The following is a 14,925-nucleotide window of genomic DNA, read 5'->3' on the forward strand; positions in this document are numbered from 1 at the left end:
AAATTTCGACAAATGGCAAATGTATAAGGAGGCTGAAAATATGGAGAAAAGGTGCAGAATGCTGTATCTGGTCAGACAGAAAAACACACAAACTTGCAAGACTGTATTTTGTGAGCACAAGAAAACAATGATTAGAATAAAATGTGCTTAAGTTTGCTTAGATGAGGGGGTCCAGCTGTAGATCAGAGGAATAGGAAAGGATTTGTGAACGTGTGTGTGTGTGTTTTAAGTTGGTTTAGCTATAGGCCTGAGTGTGTGTGTAATTGTGTAGAGAGAGAGGAATTTATTGACAGTGGGGGTCTGCCTGTCATAAAAGGAAATAGGAAGCCACAGTTGGGGGATGCTAGGAATGTATGGAACAGATAGGAAAGAGAGAGGAAGTTTGTTACCCTTCTCCCTGAGGTGCAGAGAGGGTACGGCATATCCCCACACATCCTGTTTGATAGGGGCTTGAGCATTGGTGTCACACAAAGACACACATACGTATATCCACATATGGTCATTTAGGAAAGCTGTGTTGGATGCTGTAAATGACCATTAGGGGTGTGGCCACCGAGTATAAATGTAAGGTTTTCCCCGTCAGATCTGCTGGTGACATTGCATGATCTTCATTCTCCGCAGAGGTTTGGTTTAAATAAAAGCATTGCAAGTGTTTGTGATTTCAGAGTGTTTCTTTTCAGCTGGGTGACAAAAGGATCGGAGGTTAAGAGTGATTTGCAACAATTTGTACAACATGAAATGGCTTGTAATGGACAGATACAAGGCTGCCGATGGTTACACCCTCGTGCAATAAAGAGGATGTAGGTTGTGTCACAAAAAACTGATCAGCTTGTTTCATTAACTCACCTAAACAGGACATTCTGTAGAGGGAATAGCAGGCGTGTCAGTTTGTGTTGAAACAACAAAAATCTCCACATTTTGACTTTTTTCTTGAAATACCGTTTCGACCTTTGTCTCCAAATAGTATTTTCAATTTTCAATTTCATTCTCAAAATTTTGACTATTTTCTCAAAATGATCAACAATGTATATATATTTTCTTAATGCGACCCTCATACTCCATTGTATAAAGTTTACTGTTGTTAGGTAGGTAGGGGAAATTTCAGACTGTTAAATTTTTCAAGTTTACACTGGGAGATGCAAGGTGTGTAGGCCACAAGTGTGGCCAGGAAGAAAGAAAGAAAAACATTTCAAATTATCTGGATTCAAATTAAACTGTAGCATTGCAGTGATGATGATGACAATAACTACAACATAAATAAAGCAAATAGTGAGATGCTGAGAAAAAGGTTTTCTTAACATTGTGCACTCACTGGCCACTTAGGTACACATGTTCAACTGTTTGTTAAGGCAAATATCTAGTCACCCAATGTCATGGCAGTGACTCAGTTCATTTATGCATGTAAACATAGTCAAGACAGCTCACTGAATTTCTAACTGTCCATTAAAATGGGGAGGAAAAGGTGATTTACATGACTTTGAATGTGCCAGATGCTGGTGTTCAGCATTTCAGAAACTGCTGATTTGCTGGGTTTATCCTGCACAGCCATCTCTAGGGTTTACAGAGAATGGTCTAACAAAAAAAGTAATCTGTTCATGCCAGAGGTGAAAGGAGAATTGGCAGACTGCTTCGAGCTGATAGGAAGGTAACAGTAACCCAAATAATCATTCATTATAAGCAAGGTATGCAGAACAGTGTATAAGAGCTTACCTGAGTATTGTTGCTGACTTGTGATGGCTGTTCCAGCAGGACAATACACCATGTTGCAAAGCTTCTCAAATCTTCTCAAACGGATTTCTTGAACATGACAAGCTCGCTGTACTGAAATGGCCTCCACAGTTACCAGATATCAATTAAATAGAGCATCTCTGGGATTTGAGTAAACTGGAGATTTGCGTCACAGGTGACAAATCTTCTGCAGCAGCTGTGTGATGCTATGATCTATTAGACAAAGAACTGAAGCAGTTATGAAAGAATCAGAATACTGTTCAGTGGGTCTATATGTACCCTTCAACATCAAGGACAGCTTGCAGTCTGTTGTAAGAGATGTCTCAGGTGGCAGAGGTGCCACCTTTTAACTGGCTAATGCCTGATGTATTAATATATACTTCTTTTTTTTAATGGCCATTATTTCACCAGATAATTCCCTCCCCCCTTCCCAAGTGCTTTTTTATTCGGATTATTAACAGAGCATTTTTAAACTTACTAGTCTTCTTTGCAATCATAAATTATTTCTATTTGCACACAATAACAAAATTATTTACTAAAAACAAAAACTTGCCAGCCCTGAAAAACGTATCTTTGTATTTGTTTGAGCTGTTACTTGAGAAAGAATCAAGCCAAAAACTATTTTAGATTTCAGAAAAGAATTCTTGATGCTCACAAAGCAGGAGGAGGATATAAAAAGTTATCAGAGCATTTCCAAGTGTCAAGAACTGGAGAAAAGAGCATCATCAGGATATTCAAAGAGGACCAAACAATGTAGAACAACCCTAGCAGAGGTAAAAACCAAAAGAATTCAAAGACTCGTGAAATAAAACTAGTGGGCAAACTAGTCGAAAAGACCCCAGAGCAACCGCCAAGACACTAGTGAATGACTTAGTCAAGTCGTTAATTGGAGTATGCTAAGGACAACCTGGAGAAAGATTATGCATGCTGGGAAAAACATAGAGTTCTTTGGCCACAGAGGTGATGCTTATGTTTGGAGAAAAGGAAGGCCATGCAACGTAAACTACAGCGTCTCCACTGTGAAGCACAATGGAGGGAGAATTATCTTGTGGGGATGCTTAAGTGGGAAGTGGGAATCTTGACAAGGTCGAAGGAGTCAAGTTGGAAAACCTCAGGCGTTGTGGTCATCCCTTTGTCTTTCAGCTTGTCAAAGACCAAAAAAATATATTGCTCCCTGATGACCAAAGTACATCCCATAAGATTATCAAATCTGGAGAAGCATGAGAAATGTACTAAAGAAGAATTACTCAGGGAAAGTGTGTGCAACTTGTTGCAAACTACAACAAATGACCGCAAGCAAAAAGGATAAACAATTCACCCTAACTCTTGGTTGAGAATTTTGACCCCATTTCCATGTGATACCGAGGCACTGACCAGGTTTGTGCCGAAGGAGATGCGCTTTTATTTTTCTCAAAAGAGTAGGCAGTAATCAAAGAGATATGATCAGAATACCTGGATTTGGCAGGGAGTAGCACTGGGCTTACCCCTGCCGTATGACTACTCTCAACCCTGGATCTAACAATGTTAAGATGACCTGGCCCACCTGCTTGTTAAAGTAACATCCTTCAGAAACTGAAAATCTATAACAGTCATGGAGACAAGCCTGAGAGCATACAGAAATAGAAATGCAGATGGTGACAGTTTCATAACTTCTCATATAGAAATCATTACCCTGATCTCTTTACTTTTATGTGCCGCAGCCTTTTGGCAGAGCAGTGTAGAGAATATATTCAAATAAGTTTTTGTTTTCAACAATTGTGATAGGCACATTATTCATGGAGTACAAAATGTATAAAGATTTGTGGTTGCTATCCATCCATTTTCTTAACTGCTTATTCGATTTAGGGTTGTGGGGGGACCCAGAGCTAATCCCAGCTCTCATAGTGCAAGAGGCAGATTACACCCTGGACAGGTCATCAGTCTATCAGGGTGCCAATGCAGTTAGAGTGTCTTTAGTCTGGTGGAGGAAATACATGACCCAGAGGAGACTGGCACAAGGACAGCATGCAAACGCCTCACTGAAAGGCTTTGATTTCAAATCCAGAACCCTGTTGTTGTGAGGTGATAACCACAGCACAGTTAGCACTTCACAAGCTGCATATGAGACCAATCAGAGGTGTTTTATTGCACTCACAGAACAGCAAATGGTACCAGAGTGAAAACTGAATACAGGTTTATAGTTATGCTTAGACAAATTTTTACAATTATTAGTTTAACGTTGAGCCTTTGCAGATGGGTCTTTGTTCAGTTTAAGACGACATTTATGGACACAGTTGAGAGAGGGAGGCTGGTGAGCCTTTTTAATAGTCTCTTGTGCATTTTTTGTTATAGTGGCATCCTGTGAAAATGGTAACAGATACGTGGAATTACAGAACAGACTGCACACAGTGCCCATGTGGCTTCCATCTCATCCTTTCAACATGCTGTCATTAAGTGTTTTATGTAGTTACTTACTTACTTGAATGTGGCAAAATCAAACAACTGAGGTCATGCTGTTGTGTTAAATGGAAAGAGATTCATGTACACAAACCATATGATGTTTGGTTGTAAAAGTTATTACGTGCAAAGTAATTGTTTCTGATTTCTAAAACAAACATATAAACCAGTGCAACAGCAATGCACTTTAGTGTGTTTGTTTTGGTTTGCTTTTGTTGAACTTCATTGTAATTTATGGGAAAAATCTAATTGCTGCAGTTAAACTGCCTCATTTGAAATAGGACAGAGGGAGAGTATAGTTCAAACAAGGATAGTTTTTGAAAGAAAATCAGCATCAGCCTATCATTCCTCCATTTACTTCACTTCCAACATCCTTGAATAAGAGCCCTCTTCATAAGCTTTTTTTTTTTTAGCACCAGAGGATAAAGTCTCATAGAATTTACATTTTCAATCTATGGATAATGAACTCACAGCAAGGTAGAGTATAGACTGCATGTTTGACGTATTATATGTTTTACTTCACGTCTGTACCTCATTCTGTTGTTTAGCGGTATTTGAATCCAGTTTGGGTGCCTGCAAAGCACTGTATCCATTTGTGTGTTGAACAGCATGGGTGTGTCTGTGTTTCGGTTGAGTCTTTGTGTTTTTTCAGGGGAAAAATGATAGCACAAGAACCCAGGGGGTTGTGATAAAGAACATTATCACAGAAATATGTCTGCAGCTTGACATCTTCCCCTCTATGATACTACAACACATAGTACCTCTGGGGGAGGGCTGTTTATCAGTCAGTGGCTTTAAAAGTAACAGGTGGACATGGGAATATGTGAAGGAGATAGATGTGAATAGAATAAAAAGATCAGGAATGGAAAGGTAGGGAGTTTTGATGTCAGGCTAGGAGAAGGAAGCTTATTTCAGCAAGTTATTCCTTGTAGTGATGCAGTGTGAATGCTAGGTTACAGCACAAACAGCCATTCAATTCTACCTTAATCTTCTGTCTGAATTGTATCCTGTGATCCATAGGCTTTTTCTGGCCCATGAAAGTGGATTATCTTTGCTGTGTAACCCTCCTACTCCAGTATTGTGACAGTAAGTTGTGCATTGAGTCAGCAGAGAATCAATGGCTCTGCTGAAAACTCTCCTTGGTCATAAGCATGAGTAGTTATGACTAGGGATGGGTATTGATAAGATTTTCACGATTCCGATTCCATTTTCGATTCTGTTTAACGATTCGATTCTTTAATCGATTCTTTTTTTTAAAAAGGAGAACACTAAGGTCGATTAGCTTAGAACTTTGTTTTATATCGTCTCTTTGAACAAGACAGAAATTTAGGAGTAACATGGCCTTATATCCAACAGTGAGATCTTAAGAGATCCACAGCCTACGGCTCTTCAATGGGGTGTCACAGGGTCCCCGGGGAAAAAAATTGTAAATGTAAAATAATAAAATAAATATTCTTCTGTAGCAATAACAAAGTATAACATAAATTATTCTGTAGCAATTACACAAGAATATCCAGTAATGTCCCTGCCTACAATTAAACACATTCACTTACTGAAAATCGGGGCATCTGCTGCGGCAAATGGGTGCAAGCCTTTTACCACAAACTTAGTCACTGCTCGGTGACATTCGTCTATCCTGGCCTGAAAGGAGACGCTACCGGTAGACTGCAGCGACAACTGCCAGCGAGCGCCAGCCAGACTCTGTCTGTCTCATCATGGTCACCTAAATGCACAGTAATGGCAGGTTTTGTAATAAGGCAGATCGCGCTAACATAATATGCACTGTTAGTTGATTATTTACCTGCCGTGTTAACGGGAGAGGACGTGCAAACGTTACCGCTGCTGCTGGGTTGAGATTCACGAGTCCGGAGCGGAATTAAAATCACGACATTTAAGGTTATTGTGTGTTTTGTGAGCAAATGCTTTGGCATATTCGTAGTGTTTCCTCCCTTAAATGAAAGATCTACTTTGCAAGTATTGCAAGTTGCCCTGTTGTCATCCGTTCTCGTAAAGTATAATCAAACTTTTGAGCGTTTGAGCCGCTTAGGCGCCGTGTTTCCTGCCAGGTAAATGACGCTCCGCAACGTGGTGACGTCATTCGGGGCGACTGGTATTGATAAGGGAATCGTTTGCAAAAATGGCAAACAATCCCAAGGAATTGAAACAGTGGGAACCGGTTCTCAACAAGAACCGGTTTTTGATACCCATCCCTAGTTATGACTGAATGTAAGTCCCTTATTGACTCAAATTCATGTTCTTAGTAGCCATAAGTGAAACGTCAGATAGCTTTGATTCAATAGTTTTTTTACTTAATCTTGAATTGTACAGTATGATTTATAGAATGTCTCATTCCATGTATGCCATAGACCGAAATGTATGGTAAGATAATATGGACAATATTTACTAGACTGGATAAATAATCCCTTTTAGCCATGTGTTTAAAATAGAAAATAAAAAGAGTTATTGTTGTATGTTTTCAAATTCCATTGAAATAGTTTGATATTTCCGGAAAAATAAACAGTCCTTTGACGGCTAAAAAGAGGCTCGGTAATTGGAAAAGGGACACTGGGACACACTCACTCTTATCACAGTCCTCGTACGGCTTGTAGATATTCACACTTTTTAGGCATAAAACAGCGCTACCTGGAAATGGTGATGTTTTGTTCAGATAGACAAGGTCATCTGGAGTATAAAAAGCAGAGCCCAACACAAATGAAAACATCATGTGCTTTCACTCTACAGCTAAATGTGTCTTCACCCAGAGGACATGCATGTTTTTCATGCTAGTCTTTGTGTATCTTGTTTTTTTCCTGCCTTTTCCGGAAGGGGATGGCAAGTTGTTCACCCTTTGAGCAGCAGTGTGAATTGTATCGGGTCTCAGCTGAGTAATGTCAGCTTGTGTATTTGGACCCAATCTGATTATAAAAGTTACAGCTGGCTGTCATTCTTGACTTCCTATTTTTTGGACCAGCTGCGAAATCTAGGTTGCTGATGGATTAGATGTCATCTAACTTTATTAATAACACACTGGTTAAATGAATTGGCATATATTTGAGAGAATATGGCATCTAAATTTGATACAAAATCTGAAGGGTAGGGTTGCACAGTGTCTGTCTACTTCTGTCTGCATTGAAATTTCCCGATGGACGAGAATGGTGGGGAGTATGGGGCTTGGTTGAACTTGGGTCTGTCGTGAGAGCGGGGAGTAGAGGAAGACAGAGCCAAATGAGAGCCAAAGATGGACATTTTTATTTAAATTTATTTTGTGGGGAAGTGATTGACAAATGGTTTGATAATTGGCCAAACTCTAATTTTAACAATAACTATAAATAAAAGAGCAAACACACCAAATGTATATGAAATAATGCAAAGGCTACACCGTGAACAATAAAGCCGCCTACGTACAGTTAGGTCTACATGCCTCTACTGTATGTAATCAATTATCATTTGAAAAACTGGGTTGATGAAAGCGAACGGACTCACCCAAAAATATATCGTTTTTCCAGCTGGGAAGAAATAATTTAGTTTTGTTGTAATTCAAGCAGAGCAACATGATTATTTTCTATTTAGCCGCCGTTTATTCTGTTTAGGCCTCCATGTTGGGGAGAGTTGGTGTGTTAGGACTTCTTTTGACAGTGACAGTGAGGGATGAGGGTCTCGCTTATCAAGCTCTGGAACTTTTTGTGTGATCAAATCAAAGGGCAAGCAGGATGACACGGGCTCTAATGGAGGCAACACATCACTGTCATTCTCATTATCTCCCTTCTCCATTGACCTCATTGCCTCAGTAACACTGCTCACCCAGCACAATGGGCCATTAGTCTATTAAAGTGTAAATAATTTTCTCAATGTGGAGCTGAATCACACCTACATCTAGCTATACTGAGTACTGCGTATGTGCCACACATTTTGTGCTGGAAATAGGCACAGATATGGACACACAAGCTGTATGCGCTTTATCCTTCTGAACGCACATCTTAACACACACTCTCTTTCAAAAGAAAGGCTTAAGGGTTGGAGGCTGACAGCTTTGTCATCCCATGACACCACACAGTGATGGAGATAAAAACCCCCATGTTTCTTACTCACAGTCCCCCAGAGCTCCTCAGACATTCCTCAGTAACTGACATGGAGTATGGCAGGATGGAGGTTCCCCCGACTTAGAGCTTTTAACATCAGTATGCTGGTATCAGATGTAGTGGTCCTCAAGGGAGCTGAGGGAGTCTCCTGTGGGTTAATGCATGAGAGAGACAGAAACATCTCACATGTGGTGTGAGGATCTTGACCAGCGAGTGCTGGTCAGAATATTCTCTTATCAATCTGATTTTATTGTTTTTTTTGTGTGTGTTTCTTTGTTTACTTTGACTCACACCTTGCAGAGAGAAGCATGATGAAAAATCACTGTGTTAGGGTCATAATACTGGTTTTAAAGGGCAACAGTAATTTGAAAAAAATATCATTCCAGTGATTTTACTATTGTAGTTGCTTAATTGATGCAAGAAACATGTAACTGTAAATAATGTTGTTAATGGAAAGATGCCAAGGCTCCCTGGTTTAAACTAGAATGGCACCATGAGCTGCAAAAAAATAAATAAATAAAATTTGCGTCTTTCTTGCATAATATTTTTTTTGCTCATGAAGAAATTGAAATATCTGGTGTTACATGACGTCTTTCTAGCACTTTCACTTAAAAAAAATTTCCGTGTCAAAGATCTGGGAAACATTACTCCATTAATAACAGGCAATCCAGCTGGATGAGTAATGTCTTCGCATCTCGGCTGATATTTTCAAGTCTCCAATGTAAATGTCAAGCACACTTTTATGTGGTTGTCATGCCATCTATCACTCTCAGTTGGATACAGCTGCTTTTACAAGGTCCTGTATTGTGTAAGGATAAGCACAGACCCGTTTCCTGCTTTGTATAAGGCCATGATGTGAACATTTTCTTTCTAATTCTTATGCACTCTCTGCAACTCTCTGATACATCCCTGGAATGAAAGATAACAGACTTGTCCTCTCAGAGTTAAACTAGAAATGCCAAAGCCAAGGTACATTTAAATAAGTCTTATCTGAGAAACACATTTTGTCCTTTCTTGTTTTATCAGATGTAAGATGCATTTTTAAAGCTGCTGTCCTTTATACAACCCCTGTTACAGCAGTATGGGTGTGCAAGTGAGAATGTGGATATCCAGTGCAGTCAACTCTAGTGCAGCATGATGCCCTAGTGCAACGCTTTGCGCCGATGTGAAAATAGAGAGGTAATCCTTCAAATTTACAATCAACCTTTATTCTGTCTAAACTCTGTGGTGGAAGAATGTTAACCGTGAAGTATTTCTGGTAGCGAGAATGGGGTTGATGTTCACTGTCTCCTGCTGTGTGATACACACGAGAAAGTAAAAACGTGCTCATGTGGCCGACTGTGACAACAATGTCCAGATTCATGTGTGAAAAGGTATTAAGACTGGTCAAGTGATCGGCTTGTATTTTGTCACACCATCAAGAACTTATTACTCTATAATCATCTAAATCTGACACACAGACAAAAATAACATGTAAAGGAACTGTTGCTAGTTAGTGGTATTTTCGTGATTAGCTCAATGACAGGCCAAAATTAAACCTCTTTCTCCTAACTGCAGAGGTCTTTTGTAAGTGTCAAAAGTCCTGCTGCTTTACAACTGCAAATGCTTTTATAACTCCTATAATACCAGAACACTGATGCCTGTTCTCATTTTTGTCATTTTAAAAGTCAAGTCTCAATTTCTGAATTAATTTTTTATTTTTACTGGTAATTTAGGTTATCAGCCTTATTGTTATGAACCAAGTATTTGGATCAAGTAACTCATAAAAGAAGACATCCATTTGACACACACTAAGTAGGATATTCTCTGCCACTGGTTAGACATCAATGGGACAACTCAAATTGTACAAATCATCTGTTCCAATGTGATGAAAGAGAAAGCTGGTGTTGTAGAGCGAGTCACCTACCAGTCGGAACGTGGGTGGATTGTCAGTGGATTTACTGTCCATGTGTCTTGCCCCAATGCAGCCCTTGTCTGAATTTCGATGATTACTGGCAAACTTAAGTTCTGTACGGTGGCTATCCAAGGGATTGATGGTCATGTTATATTTCTCCCATTTTCAAATAATTGCAGCAATAGTGGTCACCTACTCACCAAACTTCCTGATGGTCTTGTAGCCCATTTCAGCCCTGTGCAAATATGCAGTCTTGTCCTTTGTCAGCTCTTTTTCTTGCCCATGGTGGTGGAGAGATTGGAAACTGGAAGAAACTGGAAATTAAACCACCATAAAAATGAGAGACTGTTCATTTCTTTGTAAGTGACCAAAATTACAAGTTCAGCAGGGGATCAAGTAATCCCCCCCCCACCCCACCCCGACTAATGTCACTAATAAGGATAAATCATTTTAAAATCAAAGAATTATAATTATTGATTATTGATTCAGAGTTTTTGTGTTATAGTCCAGTGAACCAACATATAAGAAAATGTGTCTCAATGCAGGTAGTGGATTTGGAGTTAGCATATGCAGACTTTTGATGTCCCATTTTCTGAACAGATAAAATGGAGATGTGGAGTAGAAACAGGAATCCAAAAGGTAGAAAAACGTCACTGCACTGAATGGTCAACAGTGGGGAACGGATCAATTTTGCTATGCATCAGTGGTTTTTGTGTAGATAATGGTAATTTGAGGAGAACAAAGCCAAAGGGTCTAGTTTCAGACAGAAAGTTTGTGGAGCGGAAATGACTTGAACAGCTCCACCACGGTTTCCCTTTGAGTCATATAGAATAACCTCCATTTGATCTCCTCACATGCTTCTCATTTTCCTGTTGTTCTGCTCTTAGATGATCGGTTTATGTCACTAACATTATCCTTTATTTATCCAGGTAAAGGTCTCATTGAGATTAAAATCTCTTTTCCAAGAGAGACCTGGCCAAGAGGATAGCAGACGTTACAACAAATACAACACATAACAATATAACAATTAAAAAACAAATACAATATTCCATGCAGACAAATGAACACAAGCATGTGAATCACCAGCCCCCTTACCCTTTATGTTTCCTCACCATCAGACCCTTTGGCTTAAATTATTTCTGCTTTCTAGACTGGAGATTACAGAAAGTGTTTTGGATGTGTGACCATGCCAATAGACCATTATAGTTGTGAATCTACAGTCTTAAAAACAGATTTTGGTGACGGTTATTGAGTTACCTTCATTTGAACACATGCTACAGGCCAATATGAGATTTTCTGCAAATTGAATCTTGTGTTCGCCATAAGTGCTGCTGTCATATGAGTTTCAGTGTAAACCTTAAAAATGCATTCAGCAAGTAAGATGCTGATTTAAATTAATAATATATAGGGGGCCGATGAAAGGTTTATAGCTCAGAAAACTGAGTGCCAATGGCTTTTTAGTTAATAATTATATTCCTAGACACAACTGTGCAAAGGAGCAATAACAGCAGGAAAAATATAATCGAACTTAGCCTAGCTTTTTATTTATTTATTTTTCATTTAACCTTTATTTATACATGTAGTTCCATTGAGACCTAGTGTCTCATTTGCAAGAGAGACCTAAACATTGAACACTGACCTAAAAGCACAATAAACTATGCCTTACTCAAGGGATGGACCAGTGTTGTGTCACATAATAAACAAATTAGCAGAGAATCAATTTTTAATTGTGTTTTTATGCATTTTGTGAAATCGCTTCAGCTCCAGCAGCTCGGTGTTCGAGCTCTTTAAACTTCCTCTAAGGGTGACCCTTAGACAAAACTAATTTCACCCAATTTTTTTGTCACTTCCCAAAGTAGAGCCATAGGTTGGAACATGTCTGACAGGTAAATAAAAGCTTTTGCTCTGGCTCAGGTTTGCTTTATTGCTGATGACAGTCAACCTTTAATTCTCACGCTTTCTTTTTCTTTCACTTAGGAACAAAACTCCAACAACTTTCCCCCAATCCAAAGAGATCAAGCCACTATTTTTCAGCAGGGGGCCATCTTACAAACACTTTGAGGTACCGACCGAAGCAGGAACTGCTTGGGTTGTCGTGGAGCGCCTAAAACTGCATTTCCTCCAGTGGTTTCTCCCTTCCCTCATATTATTACATCAGCTGTTAGGTGTTTCCTTGGCCTCATCTGCATTAATTCCAATCAGGGAACTTCATCTCTCCATCTTGATTGTGCTGCTGGGGAATTTATTTTAATCGAATTGTATCACAAATAACATAGCTTGCTATGTGGTCCAGTTATTTGCGCTTCAGTTTGTGTGAGTAAAGTTCTAGTAGGTGAATTTGAACTGTTACTGCACAGTAACTAACATGTGCCCTTATCCGTGCATGGCCTGCACAGTTTATGTAGGCTAGCAGTAATTACTAACTTAATACTCCACACTCCAAAGTGATATCTTACTCTGAAGTCAAAATTTTGAAATATTAACTGTAAATTTCAACTTAGCTCTGCCTGGCAATTTATTTATTTTGACCGGTTTTGACCAATTAACCTAACCCCACTAACTGCGTGTCTTTAGGAAGCAAGAGAACCCGGAGAGAACCCACTCAACACGGGGAGAACATGCAAACTCCACACAGAAAGGCATTTTCTGTGTGGATGGTGGCCAGATGGTGGAGTCAAACTCAGGACCTTCTTGCTGTGAGGCCACAGTGCTAATCGCCGCGCTGCACGATTTTAACAAATTAAAATTAAAATCTCCCTGATGTACCTTTAATCTTGAGTAGTAGGGGGATAAAAAAAAAAGGTTCAAAGGTGCATATTTTGTTGACGTCTGCTTTACTTCCGTGCTGCTTGCTTCTGTCACAATAGTGTCATAACTCACACAGGAAATAACTTCCATGTGAAAGTTTGGGTTTTTTAAAGGGCATAGTCTCAATCTATCCTTGAGTTTGGTTTTTTGATTTTTGTATGTGGCCTTCTAAACTGGTTTTTCATCTTCTCAGCTCTTTGTTGGGAATGATAATTCAACCGGAATAACTTCATGTCAATCCAGGCCATTCTCCCACTGATTGTCACAAAACCTTGGCTATGCAGGAGCAGTAATTTAACTTCTGGAACCTTGAAAGCCCAAAATATCTCCTCCCACTGCTTACAAGGCTGCTGGATCAGTGCGCAGTTAGAGGCTGTTCAAAGCAGTAGTAGAACGGCAATTTTGTGCTTGGTTTTAGTCATTTACCCTCACTTTACAAGGAAAGTTACCAGGGTCAGACCTTCTTTTACTCAGATGTGTCTGCAGCCTTGATTGAATGAATCATATGCCACAGTGACTCACATCTCACAAGTGATGCAGTTATGATCATTGTACCCTTTTATTATATTTCCAATCGTATATTATATTCATGCCGTATTTCTTTGTAAGCTACTAAAGGAGGTGATGGACTGCACATGTTTAGCGCATATATAACATGACAAGGACAAATATATTATTATATATTATTACAAAAATCAATAAATAAACTTTAGCGATTTTCTGTCATCATCCCCACTGAGAGCAAAGTATGCCAGACAATTCTCCATGTCATTTCCATCTTCTTAAAGCAGGAGTGCATAAATACTCCTGTTATTCTTATCGGAGGCTGTGTGCCACTGTGTGATTGGCTGATAGCTGATGACTCATTTCAACAGGCTGGTGTGGGGCTGGCAAAGGAGCGGAGGGTAGGTGGTGGTGAAAAGGGGGAGCAGGAGGTGGGAGTAAAGCTTTCTCCCACTGCGTGTACGCTTATGTGCAGTGCTGTTGTACAGCGCGCCGTTTCGCACAAAAGCACACAACATAAATACTTGCAAACGGAGTCAACTTCATCTATACACTTACTCACTGTGTTTTCTGCTCATCTCTTCAGCCGCGGTTGCCTGTAGCCATACTTGAGGAGAGACATAGAGCCGGAAGGAGAGAGAGAGAGAGAGGAGGGAGAAAGAGAGAGAGAGAGGAGGGAGAAAGAGAGAGTGAGAGAGAGGAGGGAGACTTGTGTTGATCAGAGAGTCTGCAGCCCCCCAGCCTTCCCTCTGTTGCTGCTACAGTACGTGTGAAAGGAAGAGGGAGAGGCAGCAGAAGCAGATCTGCTGTTTGACTCTGAGACTCGGAGGGAAGAGCAGAGCGCTGTGAGCTGTGCAGTGCAGAGCAGAGCCAGTCAGTCTTCTGGTATGTGTCCAGTGTGAGCAACTCAGCCGAGTCCCTGCGCACTTCTGTCTGAGCTGCCTCGCACCCCAGGACTCTGAAACCAGCTACACAAACAGGTGAGTGTCAACAGAATCATGACAAAATACTCGACTCACTAAAGACTGCACTGGATGTATCCATGTGATTATCATTATTATTATTATGATTTCCACCAGTCTGTGTTTATTTTACTGTAATGTATGCATGTTACTATTTGAATATTGTAGTATATACAGGAATGATTTCACAAATGCCAAAAGTTCTTCTTAAGAAATGAGGTGTATCCACCTTTGGTTTTGTGCACGTCGATGTGACAGGTGGGGGTGTTTTCACATATATGTTCGCGCAAACGTTAGTTTGTATGAAGGCTTGTTTACCTTCTCGCTGACAGGTGAGAAAGACCGCTGGGACTTGGGGAAAGCGTTGCCTCTGGAAGGAGTAAATGCATTTGATTTCATCCCTGTTTCCCCATGTGTCCATGCGTCCCTGCTAGAGAGAGTGGGTGGAGTGGAAACTGTTTCTGCCACTGCTCTCTCAGTGTAGTTTAGAAACAGGGGAGAAAAAACAAGATAC

The 14,925-nt window shown here is 40.0% G+C and overlaps 1 protein-coding gene across 1 annotated transcript in view; it reads left to right on the forward strand.

Moving 5' to 3' along the window:
- Positions 1-14,115: 14,115 nt before the first annotated feature.
- The window catches only part of LOC102195332 (prickle-like protein 2), a 36,205-nt gene continuing 35,395 nt past the window's right edge, over positions 14,116-14,925 (forward strand). Inside the window, exon 1 of the mRNA XM_005740520.1 lies at positions 14,116-14,429. The gene's annotated coding sequence lies outside the window, so the exon portion shown is untranslated. The remainder of the gene's footprint in view (positions 14,430-14,925) is intronic.

Source organism: Pundamilia nyererei, unplaced genomic scaffold (genome assembly GCF_000239375.1).
Source record: "Pundamilia nyererei isolate P.nyererei 1_Seehausen unplaced genomic scaffold, PunNye1.0 scaffold00100, whole genome shotgun sequence".
Lineage (NCBI taxonomy): Eukaryota > Metazoa > Chordata > Actinopteri > Cichliformes > Cichlidae > Pundamilia > Pundamilia nyererei.